The sequence below is a fragment of the Mirounga angustirostris genome, unplaced genomic scaffold (assembly GCF_029215605.1).
Source record: "Mirounga angustirostris isolate CCGP_5_RB_7025 unplaced genomic scaffold, mMirAng1.0.hap1 SCAF_5, whole genome shotgun sequence".
Lineage (NCBI taxonomy): Eukaryota > Metazoa > Chordata > Mammalia > Carnivora > Phocidae > Mirounga > Mirounga angustirostris.
This window is the reverse complement of record NW_026991713.1, coordinates 64,290,050-64,312,706: the sequence shown is the minus strand read 5'-3', so window position 1 is coordinate 64,312,706 and position 22,657 is coordinate 64,290,050. Positions and strand designations below refer to the sequence as shown.

The window sequence follows — 22,657 nt, the reverse complement described above, 5'->3', positions numbered from 1 at the left end:
CGATTCCAGGCTGAAACAAAAGGAGAGGCAGTTCTGAGCTCAGCTGCTGCAGGGTCACAGAGACTAGAAGTTCTCCACCTGAAGCAGGAACTAGAGCCAAAGGTACTCTAGAAGGGAAGGGCTGAGAACAGGGTCTCTTTTCATTAAAGAGAAATGAAAAAAAAAACTGCTGCCTGCTACCATCTGAGAAAAGCTTATCCAGAGCACATACATGTAAGGAGGCAGGAGAGCACAGAGCTTCGTGACCAGGAATTGAGAGGGCACACGTGTGGCCTCCCACTCAAAATGAGGCTGAGATCCAACATTATAAAATACTTGGGAAAAAACTAACTCTACAAAAGGTAGCCCAAAAAATCACCAGTTGGAAGATAAATTTACACTAGAGAATATTAAAATATCAAGAGTCTGAGAGAAAGACAAACACCATATGATTTCACTTATATGTGGAATCTAAAAAACAAAGCAAATGAGCAAACAAAAAAAGCCAAAACCAAGCCATAAATACAGAGAACAAACTGATGGTTACCAGAGGGGAGAGGAATGGGGGGATGGGCAACGTGGATGAAGGGGAGGGGGAAATACAGGCTTCCAGTTATGGAATGAATACTTCAGGGGGATGAAAGACACAGCATAAGGAATATAGTCAATGCTGTGGGTTTTTGTTGTTCCTCTTGCTTTTGTTTTTTCTCCAAGTTTTTATTTAAATTCCAGTAAGTTAACATACAGTGTAATATTGGTTTCAGGAGTAGAATTTAGTGATTCATCACTTACATACGACAACCGGTGCTCATCACAAGTGCCCTCCTTAATCCCCCATCATATATTGAACAACCCCCCTACCTCCCCTCCAGCAACCCTGTTTGTTCGTAATAGTTAAGAGTCTGATTTTTGGTTTGCCTCTCTTTTTGCCCCCCTATGTTCATCTGCTTTGCTTCTTAAATTCCACATATGAGTGAATACAGTCAATGGTGTTGTAATAATGTTGCCTGGTGACAGATGGCAGCCACACTTGGGGTGAGAACCACATAATGTACGGACTTGTAGAATCACTATGTTGTACACCTGAAACTAATGTAACAATGTGTGTCAGCTGTAGTTCAAGCTTTAAAAAATACATTAATATTTAATACAGAAGAGAAAATCGTGGAACATCTGGGCAGAATTAAAACAAGCACAGATAGGGGCACCCGGGTGGCTCAGTCAGCTAAGCATCTGCCTTCAGCTGAGGTCATGATCCTAGAGTCCTGGGATGGAGCCCCATATCGAGCCCCATATCAGGCACCCTGCTCAGTGAGGAGTCTGCTTCTCTCTCTCCCTCTGCCCCTCCCCCTGCTCATGCTCACTCGCTCTCTCTCACAAATAAATAAAATCTTAAAAAAAAAAGGGGGCGCCTGGGTAGCTCAGTCGTTAAGCGCCTGCCTTCAGCTCAGGTCATGATCCCAGGGTCCTGGGATCGAGCCCCGCATCGGGTTCCTGCTCGGCAGGAAGCCTGCTTCTCCCTCTCCCACTCCCCCTGCTTGTGTTCCCTCTCTCACTGTGTCTCTCTCTGTCAAATAAATAAATAAAATCTTGGAAAAAAAAATCTTAAAAAAAAAAAAGCACAGATAGATATGTAAAAGAATAAATTGGAAAATTGGAAATGAAAAATATAGTCATTGAAATATTTGAAGACTCAATAAATGGAATAAACTCTAGACTTAACAGAGGTGAAGAGAGAATTCGTGAACTGCAAGATAATGTTGAATATTTCACCCAGAGTATAGCACAGAGAGGCAAAGAGATAAAAATACCAAAGATAGTACAAAGGTCTAGAGTTTAAATGGAGAAGCTCCAACATTTGCTGATAGGAGTTCCAGGAAAAACAGAATGGAGAAACTGAGGGGAAGAGTAACTTGAACAGATGGTGAGAATTTTCCAGAATTGAAAAGAGATATAAATTCTCATTAGAATATATTTAAAATACCAAACAAAATAAAGAAAATACAAATCCACACTTGGACACACCAAAGTGAAACTGCAGGATATTATAGATAAAGAAGAAGGTACATACAATTACATTCAGCATTTTCGAATAACAAAAATTGGAAACAGTCTAAATATTCATCAACAGAAGAATCACTACAAAAGAGTGGCAATACAATGAAATACTGTAGAGTAGCTAATGTGAATAACAACAACAGCAAGTATCAGCATGAATAAACCTCGGAAACAAGTTGAATGAAAAATGCAAGGTGCAGAAAAATATGCACATTATTAAGCCATTTGTTTGAAGTTTAAAACCACACAAAACAATACATCTATTGTTTGTTGGTGCATACATGTGTAATGAAGACATGAAAACCTACATAGATGAAAACCAAATAGAAATAATACCCACAAATTCAGAATCCTCACCACCTCTCTAATAATCGCTTTAAGTAGAGGCTATTTATTCTCCCCAACCCAGGTGTATCTGAATCTAGAAGTAACCAATCTCACTCCTGGCACTTTGAGACCATCACGAACCCCTCCTTCTTTAAAGTCTCCTATTTCTTTGAGGCTTATGTATTCTGGCCATACACCCACCACCTCCCTTGGGTTATTCTCCCCCATTCCTTGAGAACACTGACATTTCATAGAATTTCTCTCCATCTCAAGATCTCCTATTCTGAGTGATTCAGACATCCATATGAGTGTCCTGTCCAATGCCTCGCCTCCCCAACCCAAGAAGCATCTCCTCTGATCCCGCATCAGTTACCCATCCTTACGGGCCCATCCTGGATCTTGCCATCACCCAGAACTGCTTCACCTCTAAAACCACAAACTCAGGTATGCACTTCTCTCACCAACCTCTTATTCTTTCAGATCACTTGTTCACTTGCTCCCAGTACTCTTATTTGGATTCCAATGAAACATTCAGTCCACTGACAGCCACTTCTACTATATCTCTATGTAATAATCTCCTTCTATCTTCCTTTCCTTCCTTACCCAGATAAGACTCCATAGTCCAAAATCTACACCACTTTTGCCAAAATCTTCCATTATCTTACCTTTTTTTTTTTTAAAGATTTTTTATTTATTTATTTGAGAGAGAGAGAATGAGAGACAGAGAGCATGAGAGGGAGGAGGGTCAGAGGGAGAAGCAGACTCCCTGCCGAGCAGGGAGCCCGATGCGGGACTCGATCCTGGGACTCCAGGATCATGACCTGAGCCGAAGGCAGTCGCCCAACCAACTGAGCCACCCAGGCACCCCCATTATCTTACCTTAGTATCTTTCTGTCCACTTGCCTGGAAAAAAACCCAAAAAACAAAACTAACCCAAATGCATATTCTCATAGGTGTCTTTAAAGATCAACCCCCTTAACATGACTTGGCTCCTGAATACCTCTGAACATAGACATGGAATTAATCTAATCAGTGAAAGCCTGAGTAGATGGATAGCCAGACCAATTAGCTACCCTGAGTGAATATTATAAATAAGTTATGCCTAGTATCCATTCCTTTATGTCTCCAAGTCAACATCATATAATGCCCTTTAACAGCAAAGGCTTGCCGGTTACTTTAAGACCTACAGAAACCCCCTTCTAGCACTACCTCTATTATTACTCTTGTGTGTCTTCTTAGAAAGTATTGATCTAGTGATAACTCTTCCTTCACAGTGCCTATCCACCAAACTGAAATCAAGACCTTGTGCTCTAATAATTACCAACTTTTTCTAACCATATATATCCCCTGTTAGTTCTGTTTCTCTGGAGAACCCTGACTAATTCAAGATGCTTGATGATCACTGATCACACAGATATTAGAGAGAATTCAGTATAATTGGGGTTTTAGATCTGATGACTTCTTGCAGACACAGAGATATTATGAACTTAGGCTCTAGTGGTCTCCTATTCAACCAATGGTTTACTGATTGCAGATGCCCGAAGATCCTCAATTTCTCCAAACTCAGTGATGCTCATCATGGGTCCCCCACTAGACCGAGTAGTAAAATACCTTCAGCCAAGCACAGATAATAAGCCAAAGTTCAGCAAAGCACACAGGGACAACCCCGCTGGAGACATTCCAACAAAAGTACAAAGTTTGAAAATCATGCTTCTCTCTCTTACCAACTCCCTTCTCTCCCCCATTCCCCTCCTCCGCGCATTTGCCCAAATCCAGAACCCACCCCCACCAAAATGAGACTTTATTCCTGGTATTATTCTTGGTTACATTCCCTTCCCTGAAGGGGAACTGACTGGACCAGTTTGGGGAACTAGCCTTGGACAGCCATGTCCTTCCTGGCATAGATGCCAGCATGATTGCCCAATCAGAGATACCTTTGTGCCGGAGGGTATAAGAGAAAACAGCACCTGGACATAGCAGACTCGGGTCCCACCAGCTACAGAAATGAGGTCTATTCTGATCATCACCCTCCTCAGCTGCTTCCGTGCAGCATATGAGGCCAAAATCTTCTCCAAGTGTGAGCTGGCCCACAAACTGAAGACCAAGGGACTGGACAGCTAGCATGGCTACAGCCTGGCAAACTGTGAGCGTGAACGTTCTTTCTGTCTCTGCCCAAACAGACCTTCTTCCCCAGCCAAGCAATCTCTCCCTTTTCACTTGCTGATTTACTCATTTGTCAGGGTTCTCTTCCACTCCCCGACTGCTCTTCTTATCTCTGCCTCCACTGCCTTATATTCCTATCAGGATCTCCTTTTCTCTCTTTCCACCAGGGAATATTTTATCTATAATAAATTTTCTCCTGCTGTTCCCCCAAATCACCTTCCCACCCAGTGGCCTGGAATACTTCCTCGGAAACACCCCGAGACTCACCCAACATCTCTCCATCTTGCTCCCATCACCTTTGCTTTCATCTGCATCCTTTTTAGTCTTTGCAGCACAGGTGGTGTTGCCTCCCACCCTCTCCCCTGCCCTTCTGTCCACCAAAAAACAACCTACATCTGCTGCATTTGTCTAAAGTTTGTTCTATCCATGTCACAAGGGAGTTGGATGGGGACTGTGAGAACAGAAGGGGAGGCAGTGAGTGACAAGGTGCAAGAAGGACTGAGAATCTGTCACCCGCCTCATTAGTAAGAATACATGAAGCTATTTCAATTTCCCTTGAATATCTTCATTTTTCTTCACGCCAAATATACTCTTTCTTGTCACCCCCACCCCCAAGGATGGCTTTGTAGGGCTTCCTTTCTAAGATCCTCCTCGATTATTTCTCCACCTCTTCTCTTCCATATACTTTGGGATATAAGCCAACGTGAATATACAAGGCAAGAGTTGGCTATTCGGCTGGGAGATGAGGCTGGGAAGGTAGACTGGGAGACAGACGGCAATTGATGGATTATTGGCCTTTCCAAACGCATTTATTTAACAAATTGTGATTACATACTTACCATGGGCTGATTATTGCTTGGGACTAGGAACACACAATGGATTATAAATACAAACCTAACACTGAGGATCTCATAGTCTTCTCGTTTCAGTCTCAAGGGACTTTCTGGTGGTTCTGGTGTAGCAGGAGTTTGGTCTCGTCGTGAAACAATCCCCCCTTTTGACCCACACCTTTTGCTCTCTCTGACACAGGGGTCTGCATGGCTCAGTATGAGAGTCACTTCAACACCCAGGCCATTAATAGGAAAAACGCCGATGGCAATATTGCCTATGGGCTCTTCCAGCTGAACAGCCAGTGGTGGTGCCAATCAGCCACCAGCCCTCAGCAAACGCCTGCAGCACAACGTGCAGCAGTAAGGACTCGGTCCCCTCTGCGGGCTGGGGCAGGTGGGGCACATAAAACAGGCACTCCCTGACACCTGGCCCTCGGCCTGTGCTGGTGAAGCCCAGGACGGGGGATCAAGGGGCCCCAGACAGTCCTCACATCCAAAATCGGAGGAAGCAAGATACACCGACCCCTGACTAAGCCTCGCCTTCATGGGTCCCCATCCCTCAAGCCATGTTATCCCTCTCCTCGTCCACACGCAGCCGCATCACCAGCCCACACACCCCCACGCAGCACCTTTGTCTCCTGAAGACAAAGGCTCTCCCTGGTCCCTCCGGTCCTGGATGCCCTGGGGAGAACAATGCTCAGAGGCGGATTCAAAGCTAGGCAGGAAAATCCAGGCAAATGGAAGGCAAACCCACAAAAGGGCTCCAGAGAGAGAGGGTTTCTGATTCAGGCTTAGTTTCCTCTGGAAATTCCCCTCAAAAAAGTACTGATCAATGAAACAGGAAAAGGGATTTTTCCCTCCCCCCTCAGCCCCTTTTCCTTTCAGAGTTTCTGGATGACAACATCGATGATGACATCAGGTGTGCCGAGAGGGTTGCGAGAGATCCTAAGAGGATGTTCGCCTGGTAAGCAGAGCATGAAGGGCAGAGACCAGCCATTCTGCCGGGCATGGACCCTGACAGTATTTGGGATGCTGATAGAATCAGCAGCATCTCTGCTGTAGGATTCTCCCTGGGCTTTGTACGGAGTGGAGACTGTTCTCCCGACATGAACAGAGGCAGAGTAACACTGTAATGCGCTCACCCGGGGCATGCCTGCAGCACCGTCTCACGGGTTCTCAGACGGGCCAACAGTCCCTATCTGAGACTCTCCCACAGCATAAACTGACTCCAGCCTGCAGACCCTGCGTTCCCTCTCAGCTGAGCCCCTATAGACTCCTGCCTCTGCCTCTGATTTATGCTGTGTTTCTCTATTCATAGGCGGGCCTGGATAAAACACTGCAAGGGCAGGGATTTGTCCAAATACCTGGCTGACTGTAACCTGTGAGACGGTCATTGAGTATGGCTCCTGGAGAAGGTGGCCCAGAAGGCAGGGTAATTCTTCAAGGTTCTTGGAAGCTCTGAAATTCCCCTGCTCACTGCCTCCAAAATAAAAGTTACTCACTTTCAACTGTCTCAAGTATCATGTTTAAGGGCTGGGTTATAACGGAGACGTGATACCCGCTGTAGACAGCTGGAGGTCCTGTTCTCTCCAAGCTCATGGCTGAAGTTCCCCCTATCTCCTCTGGAAAGATAGTTAAGGAAAATCCTTTACTGAGAACTGCTTGAGGCTAAAATTGACAGTTGAATACAGCATTCTAGATGTGAGCTCTTATGAAATTCATTTATAGAGGTGACTAATAGTATTCTCCATCACCAGGAAGGAGAGTTCAAGATGAAAAAGAAGAAGAAAATTGTGGGAGAGTTTTGGTTTAGACGTAGAGAAGGACTGGCCGAATATCAGGATGATTATGTTGGCTGGGGTAAATGACTAAGCTGCTATAACAGAGTCCCCAAAATATGGTGTTCTCACAAAGCAGTCCATGGTGGGTAGACAGGCTCCTTTGTCCCACACAGACATTCAGAAATTCAGATTCTTTCCATCGTGCATCTCCACCATCCCCCAAAGCCGTGCTACTCAGAGTGTGGTCCACAGACAGGCAGCACCAGCAACATCTGGATACTTGTTAGAAATGCAAATTCTTGGGCCCACTGCCGACCTACTGAATCCTTGTTTTAATCTCTGTTTTAATGGGCTCTCCAGGTGATTCTCATGCATTAAAAAAGAAATAGAGAAGCACTGCACTAGGGCATTGTCCTACATGGACAATGCTAGATTGGAGGCACTCCCTGCTCTAAATTGCAGGAATGGAAGGCGCCTGGGTGGCTCAGTCGGTTAAGCGTCTGCCTTCGGCTCAGGTCACGATCCCAGGGTCCTGGGGTCGAGCCCCGAGTCGGGTTCCCTGCTCAGCAGGGAGCCTGCTTCTCCCTCTGCCCCTCCCTCTGCTTGTGATTTCTCTCTCTCTCTCTCAAGGAAATAAATAAAATCTTTAAAAATTAATTAATTAATTAATTGCAGGAAGGGGAGTAAGTTTGGAGAAACACACATGCAATGTTTTAAGGTCCAGGCCTGGAAGAGGCACATACCACTTCCATTTCTACTCCAGAGACAGAATTTAATCACAAGCCATTCCCAGCTGCAAGGGGGCCTGGGAGATACGGTACCAGCTGGGCACCCGGGGTCCTGGTACAACACTAGTATTACGGGAAAAGGGGCAAATGGATTTGGATGGACAACTAGTAGTTTCTGCCACAGTAATGAATACTTCATTTAGTAAATTAAATCATAATCACATTCCTATGGTGTAAATGTTTCCAGATAACAGTATTTTTGTGCCCCACCATCCCTTTAAACTTATTCTGTGGGGTAGGTTCTTCTCCTGCCTCTGTATTAAAAACTCAGGCGAGTACCATGACTTTTCTGGTCACCCTCAGGTAATGAGAGCACACCAACTCTGTCCTGGGAATTCTCCCCTCTCTCTCCAGCTCTTTTCTTGGCATCTCCAACATCTTTTATAGACTGAGGGCGAAAGATCAACTAAAGATGCAACACATATTCCCCACAATTTCCTTTCCTAATACTTCATTTTGAAATGTGATCTCTGTTGTTTTGAAGCCTCAGCTGAACCTAAGCCAAAAAAGCTTCCCCTTGAACCTCCTGATACAGCACCTTTGAACAGTTGACAGCGTCCCTTCGGAGACCAGATCTGCTCTGAGCACACTGTGTGTGTTATAGAAGGACGCTGATAGCCACAATCCTATCTTGCTGTTCCGGCAGCTGCCCGGATCCCTCTCCTTGGCTGGTTGCTGTCCCCATGGCTTAGCTCCAGCTGAAGGTTCCCAGGTAGGAGAAGAAAGCAGTGGAGGGACAGGTGGTGTAGTGACAAGGAAATAAAGAGAGGCCAGCTTGTACTCTGGTACGAGGATCACACAGCTCTTTATCAGGGCTAATTCTCCCCCAGTTTTTCTGGAGGAAGTTCCCTGTATCTCCACATTCCAGGAGGCAGCAAGGTGGGTTCTCACAACCATCCCAAAACCCTGTCCCTTCCCATGCTAGAGTGAGTTATTATTCCCTACTCCTTACCCCTCCCTCCGTCACGTGATCTTCAGAGCACTACAACGAAAAGAATGTTGAGCACTACACATGGATGTTGAACTTGGACGTGTGGTTTGCTTTGCCAACAGATGTGACACAAATAGGAAATTTAAAATGTGACTGCATGGTTTCATTTGGCCTCCTGTGCTCCCATGATTGCCAGGCAAGAGCACGCCTCAGGTACTCACCGTCCCCAACTCCCTCCCCCCAACCTGGGCCTCAGAATGAAACATGTGGAACACACTTGAACCCAGTCCGAATCCTGGCTCCTAAAGTAGAGTTCCTTCCCCCCTCCACTCGACCAAAAACCCACCAGACCCAGGAGCAGGAAAGAAAATACTGTTAAAAGCCACTGAGTTTTGGGGTGGTTTATGACACAAGAAAAAAAAAACTGGGAAACCTGGGTGGCTTGGTCCTTTAAGCATCTGCCTTCGGCTCTGATCGTGATCTTGGGGATCCCCGCGTTGGGCTCCCCGCTCAGCGGGGAGCCTGCTTCTCCCTCTCCCTCTGTGATCTCTCTCGCTCTCACTCTCTCTCAAATAAATCAATAAAATATTTAAAAAAAAGAAAAAGAAAAAAAACTAATACTCTTCCCCATCCCTGTGTCTTCTCAGAGTTGTCCCCCTTACATGACCACCGCAAATCCTATCCCCACTTGGATTCTTATCCCCGCTGGCAGGACTCTTCACTGTGAGGATGCAGATTCTGTACCTCCTTTGATGGATTTGCATTACATTTAGTTTAAATGTGTTTACTGAGCCTTTACTTAGTGGTTAATTGCTCTGAAAAGGGATTTATATGAGGGCCTTGCCCTTTATCATATTACAAACCCAGGGAGAGACTCTAAAGTCCCTGGAATAATCCAACCAGTAACTAATATAAATGGGCCCTTAATCAAAATCTAATATAGCTCCTTTCCTCTCCCTACATAAACCAATGAAGGGGATGTATACATAGTTTTCATAAATGTTGTTTAGGTATTTATGAAACAAAAGATTTGGGGGACAGCACTTCTTAGAGCTTTGGGTGCAGGATATTTTTATTCACCCCTGAAAATGCAACATTATTCTTTTTAATTCTATAAAAATCAACTAAAGAACAGTTGAGGCAATGTAAAGAAAAACAAAACCAGAGAGGCACCTGGGTGGCTCAGTCAGTTAAGCATCAGGTCATGATCTCAGGGTCCTGGGATCGAGCCCGGTGTTGGGCTCCCTGCTCAGAGTCTCCTTGTCCCTCTCCCTCTGCTGCTCCCCCTGCTTGTGCTCTCCCTCAAATAAATAAATAAAATCTTAAAAAAAAAAAAAAAAGGAAAAACAAAACCAGAAGACTCACACTACCAGATATATCAAGAACTGTTACAAAACTATAGTAATTATGATAGCTTGGTATTGGGGCAAAGATAGGCAAATAGGGTGGAGCAGAAGGGTGACTCTCACAAACCTGGACAACTGATAAGACAAAGGTAGCACCGTATTGCAGTGGAGAAAGGATAACATTTCTTTTTTTTTTTTTTTTAAGATTTTATTTATTTATTTGAGAGAGAGAATGAGATAGAGCATGAGAAGGGGGAGGGTCAGAGGGAGAAGCAGGCTCCTCGCCGAGCAGGGAGCCCGATGCGGGACTCGATCCCGGGACTCCGGGATCATGACCTGAACCGAAGGCAGTCGCTTAACCAACTGAGCCACCCAGGCGCCCGAAAGGATAACATTTCTAATAAATGGTGCTCAATCCACTGCTGGTCTTGTTATCTTTCACTCATCTCAGAGCTCTCTGTAGCATTAGAAGAACAGGAACAGATGCACATCTATGATTCTAACCAGCTGTGAACTTTTCCGCTCATTTAATAAATAAACGTGTAACAGAAAGCAACAGAAGAGGTAATAGTAGACTTTTTTCATCATCCCAAAATCCAGATATAAACGGGACTTTGAAGTAGTTTGCCTCAGAGCGGCAGAATCAAACAAAACATCTGTCCTAAAAACCCGTCTTTTTTTTTTTTCTTTGCTACACCAAAGGAAGCCGCACTACAAAGAAAGGCAAGCAATCATTTCGCCCCACAGCAGAGGAGACCCCAGGGTAGAGAACAGCCAGCAGAGTTCTTCTCTGGATGGGAAAAACTCATGCCACACACAATTAATGCTTTGATCTTGTACGGTATTATTTTATTCAAAACCAATAAGCTTCCTTTTCTCTAGAAAAAGGAGACTGGGTTTGTTGTTCGCATTTTTAGAAATCCTTGTTTGACCAATATTGACCTTCAGCTCAAAGGGAGGGAAAGAAATTTCGGACATCAGGGTTACAAACCCCTCTCTGACAAGTATGGCCAAGAGTAGAGGAACTTTTGAACAGACGCTTTACCAAAGAAGATATACTGATGGCAAATAAGCCTCTGATGAAAAGATGACCCACATCATTAATCACTAGGGAAAACCTGATTAAAATGACAGTAAGATACCACTACATCCCCATTAGAACTGCTAAAATTAAAAAGACTGACCATCTGAAATGTTGACAGTGTTGACAAGGATGTGGAAAAATGAACTCTCATACACTGCTAGTGAGAATGTAAAGCGGTAAAACCATTTTGGCAAACAACATTCTAGTTTGATCCAGACATTCCACTTATGCGTTCATCCAAGAATAAAGGATATATGTGTGCATACAAATGCATGTACACAAGTGTTCACAAAAGTTTGATTTGCAGAAGCAAAACCTGGAAATAAGCCAAATGTCCATCAACATATAAGTGGATAAACAAATTGTAATATATCCATGTAAGGGGATGCTACCCAGCAATAAAAAGAAACTTGATACACACAATATAATTGAAGCTCAAAATAATTATGCTAAATGAAAGAAGCCAGACCAAAAAAGAGTATATAATTCCATTTATATAAAACTCTAGAAAATGCAAAAACCAATCTATAGCGACAGAAAGCAGATCAGTGGTTGCTTTGGAACAGGGATAGAAGGAATTGGAGGGAGACACTACACAAAGACACAGAAAAGTTTTCAGAGGAATGGATATGTTTTTTATCTTTATTGTGATAGTTTCATACATATGTCAAAATCTAGCAAACTGTATACTTTGAATATGTGCAGTTTATTCTATATCAATTATGCCTCAATTAAGCTGTTTAGGGGCACCTGGGTAGTTCAGTCAGTTAAGTGTCTGCCTTTGGCTCACATCATGATCTCAGGGTCCTGGGATCGATCCCCACATCAGGCTCCCTGCTTAGCGGGTAGTCTGCTTCTCCCTCTCCCCCTCCCCCTGCTTGTGCTCTCTCTCTCTCAAATAAATAAATAAAATCTTTAAAAAAGAATAAAATAAAGCTGTTTAAAAATATAAAACTGGAAAGGGTCAACCAGAGGCAAGACAATAAGATATAAATCTCAAAACTGCACTCTACCTAAAAGGAAAGAGGTTGAACTAAAACTTCAGAGTTAATATCCTACACGACTGGGATAATTCATTACAAGAATACAGACTTGTATAGGGCACCATGTGAAGCGATCTTACTCATGAGTGTCTCTAGATTCTTACACCAACTCTGACACTAATTACTTGATGTTATGGGTTGAATTGTGGCCCCCAAGAAAGATACATAAAAGTCCTAATTGCCAGTACCTTGGAATGTGAACTTATTGGAAACAGGGTCATTGCAGTTGTAATTAGTTAAGACCCAGTCATACTAGAGTAGGGCAGGTCCCTAACCCAATATGACTGGTGTCCTTATAAGATGACAGCCATGTGAAGACAGAGAAATAGAGGGGAAATGACTTGTGATGAAGACAGATTGGAGTTATGAAGCTGCAAGCCAAAGAATGTCAAAAATCGCTGGCAAACCACCGGAAGCTAGGAAGAGGCAAGGAAAGTTTTCCCTGACAGGTTTCAGAGGGAGCGTGGTCCTGCCAACACCTTGATTTCAGACTTCTGGCTTCCAGAACTGAGAGAATAAATTTCTGCCCCTGCATTAGCGGGGGAGGTGAGAGAACCTATTGCTTTAAGAATGCCCTTCTGCCTGCATCTGACCCTTTGCCACAGCTATTTAGGACATCTTTCTGCTTGTTCCACTCCTTACTCTGTCCTTGCCCCTAAATTACAGGATATCCCTCCTTTGTCAGTGTTCATTGGGATTGGTTATACACTACGGTCAGAATTACTACTGCTGCCATTGGTCCCGCTTCCCCCGGCCTAACTCCTTAGCGCCTCTATGTGCCCGGCGCGGTTGTATCTCCATCCTCACCTCACAGAGATAGGCCTGCCTCTGTGCCTCTGCCACGCTCAGCCACTGGCAGGAGCAAGCTGTGCGAATCCTGACTTGGTGTGAACATGGTGTGGCAGGGAGGAGAAAGGCGTAGCTGAGAGCACTAAACTACAGAGTTTGTGCTGGCGATTTTAGCACTTGCCTTCAAGGGGATCCCTGACACCGAGTAGCAGATCTCAGGTGAGGAGAAGCTGCCATCAAGGGGAACCGATGGAAAAAAGGATTGCTTGGAGTTTTAAGACTCAGTGCTCTGGAATGAGGGTGTGAGATGAGATGGAAACCAATTCCCTCTCATACTACAGGACGAGCACAGAAAGCGCAGGAACGATCTAGCTAGCTGAGAGCCTAGCACAATACCCGCACCATTAGTAGGTGCTCAGTAAAGGTCCTAGGTTCTAGGTCCATTTACTTATCAATTAATGCTCAGGTACAAAGCAAGTGAGAAGCAGGTGGTAGGGTAAAAGTGTGAAGGGAAGAAAATAAAGTCATGAATAGGACATATAGAGGCTTTAGGTAGTACTGGAAGCAAAATGAGGTACTCCCACCAAGACCTGTACATGCGGGTATGACTGACCCTAAAGAATTTAACCAAAAATAAATAAATAAATAACGGATCCATAATGGACCACAGAAGACACATGTAAAGGTACCATAAAAATACAGAATGGCCCAGGCAAGGTTGACAAACATTTATTGAAGATCTTAACATTTTGTTTGTTTTTGACAGCCTTAGCATGACCTTTGGAGTCCAGGGGTAATGCAGATAAGAGACCATATAGCATGCAAAATATTAGGATATTATATTGCTGCTGGACACCATGGAAAATAGTACATGGTCTAAAGTGCCCATTTTCGGGTGCCTGGGTGGCTCAGTTGGTTAAGCGACTGCCTTCGGCTCAGGTCATGATCCTGGGGTCCCGGGATCGAGTCCCGCATCGGGCTCCCTGCTCGGCGGGGAGTCTGCTTCTCCCTCTGACCCTCCCTCCTCTCATGCTCTCTCTATCTCATTCTCTCTCTCAAATAAATAAATAAAATCTTAAAAAAATTTAAGTGCCCATTTTCAACACACATTAGTTGCATAAAATCCCATTCTCATTACATCATTCCAACCCTTGTCCTGTCACCATGACATTCATGGGACAAAGCCTGACACTGCAACCTTCACACCTCATTCAGAGTCTCTTGGCAAAGTTCTTCCCTATTTCTTACAATCTCTGGGCATCTGAAGACCTTCTGCTCCACGTCTTGGCGTCAAAATTCCCTCCAGGCCCATCATCAACAAAAGAATACCATAAAGCTGAGCCATGAATGAGGGAAAGGTGAAGGGGTGAGTGTTCTAAAACAAAGAAATACAGGCTGTCACTGGGTCCAATCTTTAAGAGATAATGCAAATAGGGCGCCTGGGTGGCTCGGTTGGTTAAGCGACTGCCTTCGGCTCAGGTCGTGATCCTGGAGTCACGGGATCGAGTCCCGCATCGGGCTCCCTGCTCGGCGGGGAGTCTGCTTCTCCCTCTGACCCTCCCCCCTCTCATGCTCTCTCTCTCATTCTCTCACTCTTAAATAAATAAATCTTAAAAAAAAAAAAGAGAGATAATGCAAATACATACACTTACATTTTTTAAATGGAATAATAAACTATAAAATTTATATAAGTGATTACGTATAAGGTGAAGAGGAGATAGACAAGAAAGGCAAGGTATATGCTTTTTTGCTTTTTTTTTTTTTAAAGATTTTATTTATTTATTTGACAGAGAGAGACACAGCGAGAGAGGGAACACAAGCAGGGGGAGCAGGAGAGGGAGAAGCGGGCTTCCCGCCAAGCAGGGAGCCCGATGCGGGGCTGGATCCCAGGACCCTGGGATCACGACCTGAGCGGAAGGCAGACGCTTAACGACTGAGCCACCCAGGCGCCCCAAGGTATATGCTTTTTAAAAAATATGTTTTGCGTCTGCCTTCGGCTCAGGTCATGATCTCTGTGTCCTGGGATTGAGTCTCACATCGGGCTCTCTGCCGCTCCCCCTGCTTGTGCTCTCTCTCTCTCTCTCTGACAAATAAATAAATAAAATCTTTAAAAATATATATGCTGTTTTATAATTTTGACTATGGAATCATATAACATTTTATATAATTATAAAATAACTAATTTTTAAACAAGCCCTAAAAATATAAAGGCACTGAAGTGTTTATCCACCTGGCAAAATAATCATCCAAGAAGGAACTATTCCAAAGTGACTTTAAAATACTGTAATTTTACTGAATATCCCTAGCAGGACCTACCCTAAGAGCAAAAGATCTGCAAAAATGTCTTCACTATTTTCACTGATCATATTCTAGTGATAGTGTTGATATTGTTATTCTGAAATTTTTATGTTTACAAGGTATAATAAAGCAAATGTGCAGTTAGGTCATATTCTAACTCTATCATCCTTGGTGCCCTTGAGAACAGAGATGGGCAATATGAGGGAAAACAATGTACAAATGTAAGATAGAAGAGGTTAAGTTAAAACTGTTTAATCCTGAATTTGAATTAGAAGTGTCATTATGAAACCATGAGCATTGTAACTTTTTGAAAACAGAGGAAAAGAGTTATTTCCTAATTCTGTCTAGAAACAATGACCAGTCTAGTATCAATGGGCATCCCTGGCGCTCAGATTGTGAAACACCATGTCCTGTTAAAAAAAGAACCAGGCTCCCGGCAGAAATGGGTGATTCTAGGTTTGGAGATGGAAATAAATGAGATACGCCTAAAACATCTTGGCATGTAAACAGCAAAGAAACTATCAAAGACTACTGAGGTCACATCAAAAGGACTCAAAAGTCAATTTAAAGAACATCCTTCTGGGCAAAGACAACATCAGTATTATTAATAAGGATTTTAACTGTAATGGACTAAAACATATCGAAGATGCTTAAATCCTTAAGTTTGTAACAATAATTTTTAAAACCCCACTTGAGGGGCACCTGGGTGGTTCAGTTGGTTAAGCAACTGTCTTCAGCTCAGGTTATGATCCGAGGGTCCTGGGATTGAGCCCCACATGGGGCTCTCCCTGCTCAGCGGGGAGCCTGCTTCTCCCTCTCCCTCTGCCACTCCCCCTACTTGTGCTCTCCTGCTCTCTCTCTGTCAAATAAATAAATAAAATCTTTAAAAAATTTTTAAAAACCCTACTTGATTTCTTTTAGAGGCTGCTAATGAACAAACTCATTATTTTTAAAAATAGTAAATGGAGAAAAAGAAGTAAACATTTATCCTGCCTTTCCTATGCAAACTGTACCACTGGCTAAACAAATAGTAGATGAGGAGAAATTTCTCTTTGTAGAAGTTTCCCAGATAATATATGAAGGAGAAACAAAGGTAGAATATCGTCATTTTATAACTCCTAATGAATCAATAGATCTAGGCATTGAGCATAAAATAGCTACTATAATCACAAAAAAGAGAGACACCCAGACATTATGTGCCTCCTGGTGGAAGAACTCAACACAGTCTCTGAAGCAGACTTCCCAAAATAATGAACTGAAATCTGATTAAGCCTCTGGACTCAACTGCCAATTTGCAGGAAATACAGATGACAGAATAACATGTTAAACTGCACTATGGAGATGCAATCAACTAAATCCAGACTGTGAAATCTCTACAAGAGAGAAAACCTATTTTCTTTCACAACAACAATAAAATTGGGAGAAGAAAAAAAGGAGTAACCTATGGAGTAAAAGAAGTTTATAAGACATATCAACTAATCATAACATACACTTTATATGGATTCCGATTTAAATAATCACCCTATAAACACACACACACACACACACACACACACACACACACACACAAGAGCCCAGAGAATCTCAGAGGACAGACATCTTAAACCTTATAAGCAGCCCCAGTGGGGAAGGTGGAGATAAACTGATAACCTCTGAAGGAATAACAGCAATAGAAGCCAGAAGATAGTCTGGAAACAAAACAATTAGCAAGACTAGAATCCTATACAAAATTTCCTTCAAGAACAAAGTCAAAATAAAGAAAAATTCACCCCAAGATGGAAATGGTCTAAATGTTTCAGTTAAAAGACAACTATTTAAGGGGCACCTGGGTGGCTCAGTCGTTAAGCGTCTGCCTTCACCTCGGGTCATGATCCCAGGGTCCTGGGATCAAGCCCCGCAGGCTCCCTGTTTGCCGGGAAGCCTGCTTCTCCCTCTCCCACTCCCCCTACTTGTGTTCCCTCTCTCGCTGTCTCTCTCTCTGTCAAATAAATAAATAAAATCTTAAATAAAAAAAAAAGACAACTATTTAAGAAAAAGATAATTATTAATAGTTAAAAAAATAAAACCCAACTATATGCTGTTTATAATACTAACACTGAAAATGAAAATACAGAAAAGTTTGATCTAAAATGATGGTATGGGGGCGCCTGGGTGGCTCAGTTGGTTAAGCGACTGCCTTCGGCTCAGGTCATGATCCTGGAGTCCCGGGATCGAGTCCCGCATCGGGCTCCCTGCTCAGCAGGGAGTCTGCTTCTCCCTCTGACCCTCCCCCCTCTCATGCTCTCTGTCTCTCATTCTCTCTCTCGCAAATAAATAAAATCTTAAAAAAATAAATAAATAAAAATTAAAAAAAATAAAAAAGTAAAATAAAATGATGGTATGGACCCTAAGCTTATCATGGGGATCATTTCATAATATATAAAAATATCAAGTCACTATGATGTACATCTGAAATTAATAGGATATTGTATGTCAGTTATACTGCAATTAAAAATAAAATGACAAAAAGATACATGCAAACATTAATTGAAAGAAGTCACCATATATATATTAATATTCAGGTAAAATATACTTTAAGGCAAAGCATTATTAGACATAAAAATAATAGATTTTTGAGGCAGAAAGAAAGTAGGAAGAAATAATCAACATAAAATCACAATTAATAAAATAGAAAAAAAATCAAAAAAAAAAATAATAACAACTTAACCCAAAGTTGGTTCTTAAGAAAGACAAAGGAAATTGATAAACATCTGGGGGAGACTAAGACAAAAATGAAGAATGCACTGATAAATAACAGGAACAGGAAAAAGAGAATCACTAAATATGATTGTCTTCAAATAGATAAGATTATATTACAAACAACTTTGCAATAAATTTGAAGATTTTATGAAATGGGCAAATACTTAAAAAAAAGTGTAACTTACCAAAACTGACACAAGAAAAAACAGTAAATTTAACATTTACCATTAAATAAATTGAATCAGAAAATAAGTATCTTCCACAAAAAGCAACAGCAACAACAATGAAAAAAAATCCCTGTAGCCCCATGTCTCCATAGCCAAGATCTGCTAAATATTCAAGAAAGAAATAATTCTAAACTTACACAAATTATTCCAAAGAATGGAAAGCGGTAATAGAAGCCCAACTCATTTTATGATGGCAATAAAACCATGACAGTAAAAGAAACGAAAATTACTGGCCAATTTCACTTATAAACCCAGATGCAAAAATCCCAATACATATGAAAATTAAATCTAGGAATCTAGAAAAGAGTAATAAATTATGACCATTTAGGTTTATACAAGGAATACAATGTGTTTAAAATTAGAAATAAATCTATGTGTTTCAACATATTAGAGATTAAAGAAAAGTCATAATCATCTCAATAGATGGTAGAATTTTTCTAATAAAACTCAGTATCAATGTGATTTTTTTTTTTTCACTTAGCAAACCAGACATAGAAAGGAAATTCATTAATCTGGTACTAGCTACAAAATAAATGTTCCACAAATTTTTTATTTTTTTTTTAAGATTATTTTTTAAGTAATCTCTACACCCACCATGGGGCTGGAATTTACAACCCCAAGATGGAGAGTTGCACACTCTACCAACTGAGCCAGCCAGGTGCCCCAAATTTTTAAAATCCAGTTCCTTCTGAATCCAAACAAACCCCATTTATTTGGCCACGTTTTAATGCTTCATTTTCAAATAAACCCAAGAAGTTGAATATGGCTGGACAGTAGCACATGAGAGAAAGAACATTCTTTGAGACAACAGTCATTAGATAATTAAGGTCAGATCAAGAAGGGTCTTAAATGCCATGCTAAAGAGGTTGGTTGTTTTCCTGAAAACAGTGAGATGCCACTGAAGGTAAGAGGTTAACATAAACAGTAGAATGATCAAATAAAGCTTCTTTCAGAGAATCATTCTGGCTGCAGTATAGATTTAAAAAGGGTAAGACTTCAAGCTGGGAGATAAGTTTTCAAGAGAGAGAACAAGGGGTCGCAAGTTCCAGTGCCTGTAGGAGCCAGACATAACATGAATGAAGTGGGCCAGTTCCAAGACAACAGGGAGAGGTGAGAACTGTAGAAAATGAAAAGCATGTCACTAAAAAAAAACCACTATTCAGCTCCAGTCAATTGTTTTCATGCAAGAATATTGCCCAGTATTGCTAGACCTTCCAAACAGTCAAGAAAATTTTAATGGAACTTTCTCATCTTCAAAATTGTGCAAAAACAAAAAAAAAACACACACACACACACACAAACCAAATATGGGCCAAATCTGGTATAAAAGTCATCAGCTTGCAACCTGTGGCTCAAAATAAGGTAATGTCAGTAGAGATGAAGAAAGAAAACAAACTCAAAGGGGTGCCTGGGTGGCTCAGTCGTTAAGCGTCTGCCTTCGGCTCAGGTCATGATCCCAGGGTCCTGGGATTGAGGCCCGCATTGGGCTCCCTGCTCAGCGGGGAAGCCTGCTTCTCCCTCTCCCCCTGCTTGTGTTCCCTCTCTCGCTGTGTCTGTCAAATAAATAAATAAAATCTTAAAAAAAAAAAAAACTCAAAGGATATTATGAAGGGAAGAATTGTGATAGTGATCAGTTGGGTGTGGGCAGAAGAGACAGGTAACAATGGATGACTTCCAGATTTCCAGTTTGGTCACTGGGTGGGTGGTATGCCATTCACTAAACCATGAAACACAGGTAGATAGCTATAGTTAATCAGCAGAAGGAATGTTAAGACTGGAAAGACAGAAGTCATTTTCAAGCTGTTTGCCTGGGTTCTTTACCCACCAACACTCCCACTGCTACATCTTCAGCTCAGCTGCATCAGTGATACCTGGGCAAGTGATGAAAACAGGAAAAATCAAAGTGACATCTGAAACTAAGCAGACTAAGTCTGAGAAAAGTTGGGTAGATATACCCATCAAATGGAACCATCCACGGGGGGCTAACAGTGAGGTCGGTGGTATTATCTGATGATGCCAGGATGGGAACAGTCCTGGTGACCTAGGGTTACAACCAAAGTGACCAATCATTGCAGGCTGTGAGATCTGGGCAGCTGAGCCAGTTGGGGACCTCAAAGTGTTAGGAAAATGAAGTAACAGGGAATCCAGAAAATACCCTCTCCACTTAGAGGAAGCTAGATTTCAAAGATTGAGACTATGACCTCTTACCCATTACACACCATCCATGGTTGCTGGAATCTGAAGGCATTAACCTATCTTTATCCCAACCACATACTGGTCACAAGACTTCCTGGAGAAAGGAAATTCTGCCATTTGGGACAATATACATGTACCTTGAAGACATTATGGTAAGTAAAATAAGCCAAAGACAAATACTGTATAATCCACCTACACATGGAATCTAAAAAAAACAAAGAAAGAGAGAGCAGATTGGTGACTGCCATAGACAGGGGGTGGAGGTAGGGGAAATGGGTGATGGCGGTCAAAGGTAAAAACTTCCAGTTACATGATGAATACAGTCTGGAAAAGTAATTACAGGCTGAAAAAAAAGTTAACAACCTAAATGGGAAGTAAGAGAGCCAAAGGGGTTTCTTAAAAGGAGGCCTCCTTCACCTGCAGCACAGAAGCACTCACAGCTGAGTAGCAGGCTGAGGATTTAATGAGTTGAATTCCAGAGCAGGCTGAGGATTTAATGAGTTGAATTCCAGAGAAGCTTAAATGCTCAAAGTGGTACTGTTATGCTAAGGTCAGGAGCCTGATTAGAAAAACTTGGAACCCTAAAGTATGGTATTAAGACATCTGGGTGGAAGCTCCCAAGGATACTGGCCCTGCAGACGTCCATGAACCCTGTTTACAGAGGTGGCCCATCACTCCCTATCAAGAGCTAGCACTTCCCCCATGCAGAAGACTCTCTTAAAGAGGGCCATCCTCACATGTCCTCTTCCTGGTACAGAGATGCCTTCACCTCATTTTTTTTCTGCCAGGCCAGTAACTAGGGTTCAATCCCAGCATAACCCAGCTGGAAATGCACTGGGCCTAATAAGGGAGTAAAGAAATTGTACCTCAAAGAACTCTAAGAACTAGCTAGCAGGTGTTGGTAGAAGGCAGGGGAATACCCCTGGAATTGGATCTTGAGAGTGCTTAATCAAGGGGACCAGAACATAAAATTGGGTTCAGAAGTCATTGACTTAGAAGCATGTTCTCAGTACTCAGGATTTAACACCTTGGCCAGGAGCCTAGGGAATGGGGGTAAACTAGCTGCAGGAGTGCCTTTCAGAAATCAGGGGGAAAAAATGGCAAACACTCAGCAAAGTGAAAATGCTGGAGTTGCCCTGGCAAAGGAATCAAAAGGTACAGGGAGAATATGCCAGTGCCTCTCTGCAGGCCAGGACTGAACATGGTAATAGCCACGAAGATCATAGGGCTACTAAATAATGTAAGTCAGGTGGGCAGCACTTGTAACAAAGGTCAAGGGACAATTACAGGCATACCTCATTTTACTGTGCTTCACTTTATTGCACCTCGCAGATATTGCATTTTTTTTACAAATTGAAGGTTTGTGGCAACCCTGCATCGAGCAAATGTATTGGCACCATTTTCCCAAAAGCATTTGCTCACTTTGTGTCTGTATCACATTTGTACATCTTCCAAGATTTCATTATTATATATGTTATGGTAATCTATGATCAGTGATTATGACTTGCTGAAAGCTTAGATGATGGTTAGCATTTTTTGGGTAATAAAGTATTTTTTAACTAAGTTATGCACTTTTTAAAGACATGTTATTACACACTTAATAGATTACTGTACAGTATAAACATAACTTTTATATGCAATGGGAAACCAGAAAATTCACCTGACTTGCCTTATCAAGGTATTTGTTTTTACTACAGTGGTCTGGAACCTAACCTACAATATCTCCAAGGTATGCCTATAACAGACAACTTCTAGCATAGGTAATGCAATCCTAAGTGAACTTCTATTTTAATCCTATCTTTAGATTCATCATCAAAATTATCTTGACAGTTTATGCCTATCTCTGTGATCTAGCATCAGGCTCAACTTCAATGGAAGTTTTACATACATACATTCCTAGCTCTAGAGAATTTTGAGATGATAATCAGACATCAACTGGGAGAAAGAAATCCAAGTGGGAGTACGAGGGCACAGAGAGCAGGATGAATAGAAGGAAGATTTTTGGAACTGGTAGGCTTTAATAAGGAAGTTCCACCCCTTTCCACTTCTTACAGGTTTTTATCTTATCCTCCAAACCA

At 42.2% G+C, this 22,657-nt stretch overlaps 1 pseudogene; it reads left to right on the top strand.

Annotated features, from left to right (window-relative positions):
• The first annotated feature begins 4,368 nt into the window (after nt 1-4,368).
• LOC123839046 (lysozyme C, milk isozyme-like) lies at nt 4,369-6,742 on the top strand (annotated as a pseudogene).
• Nucleotides 6,743-22,657: the final 15,915 nt, after the last annotated feature.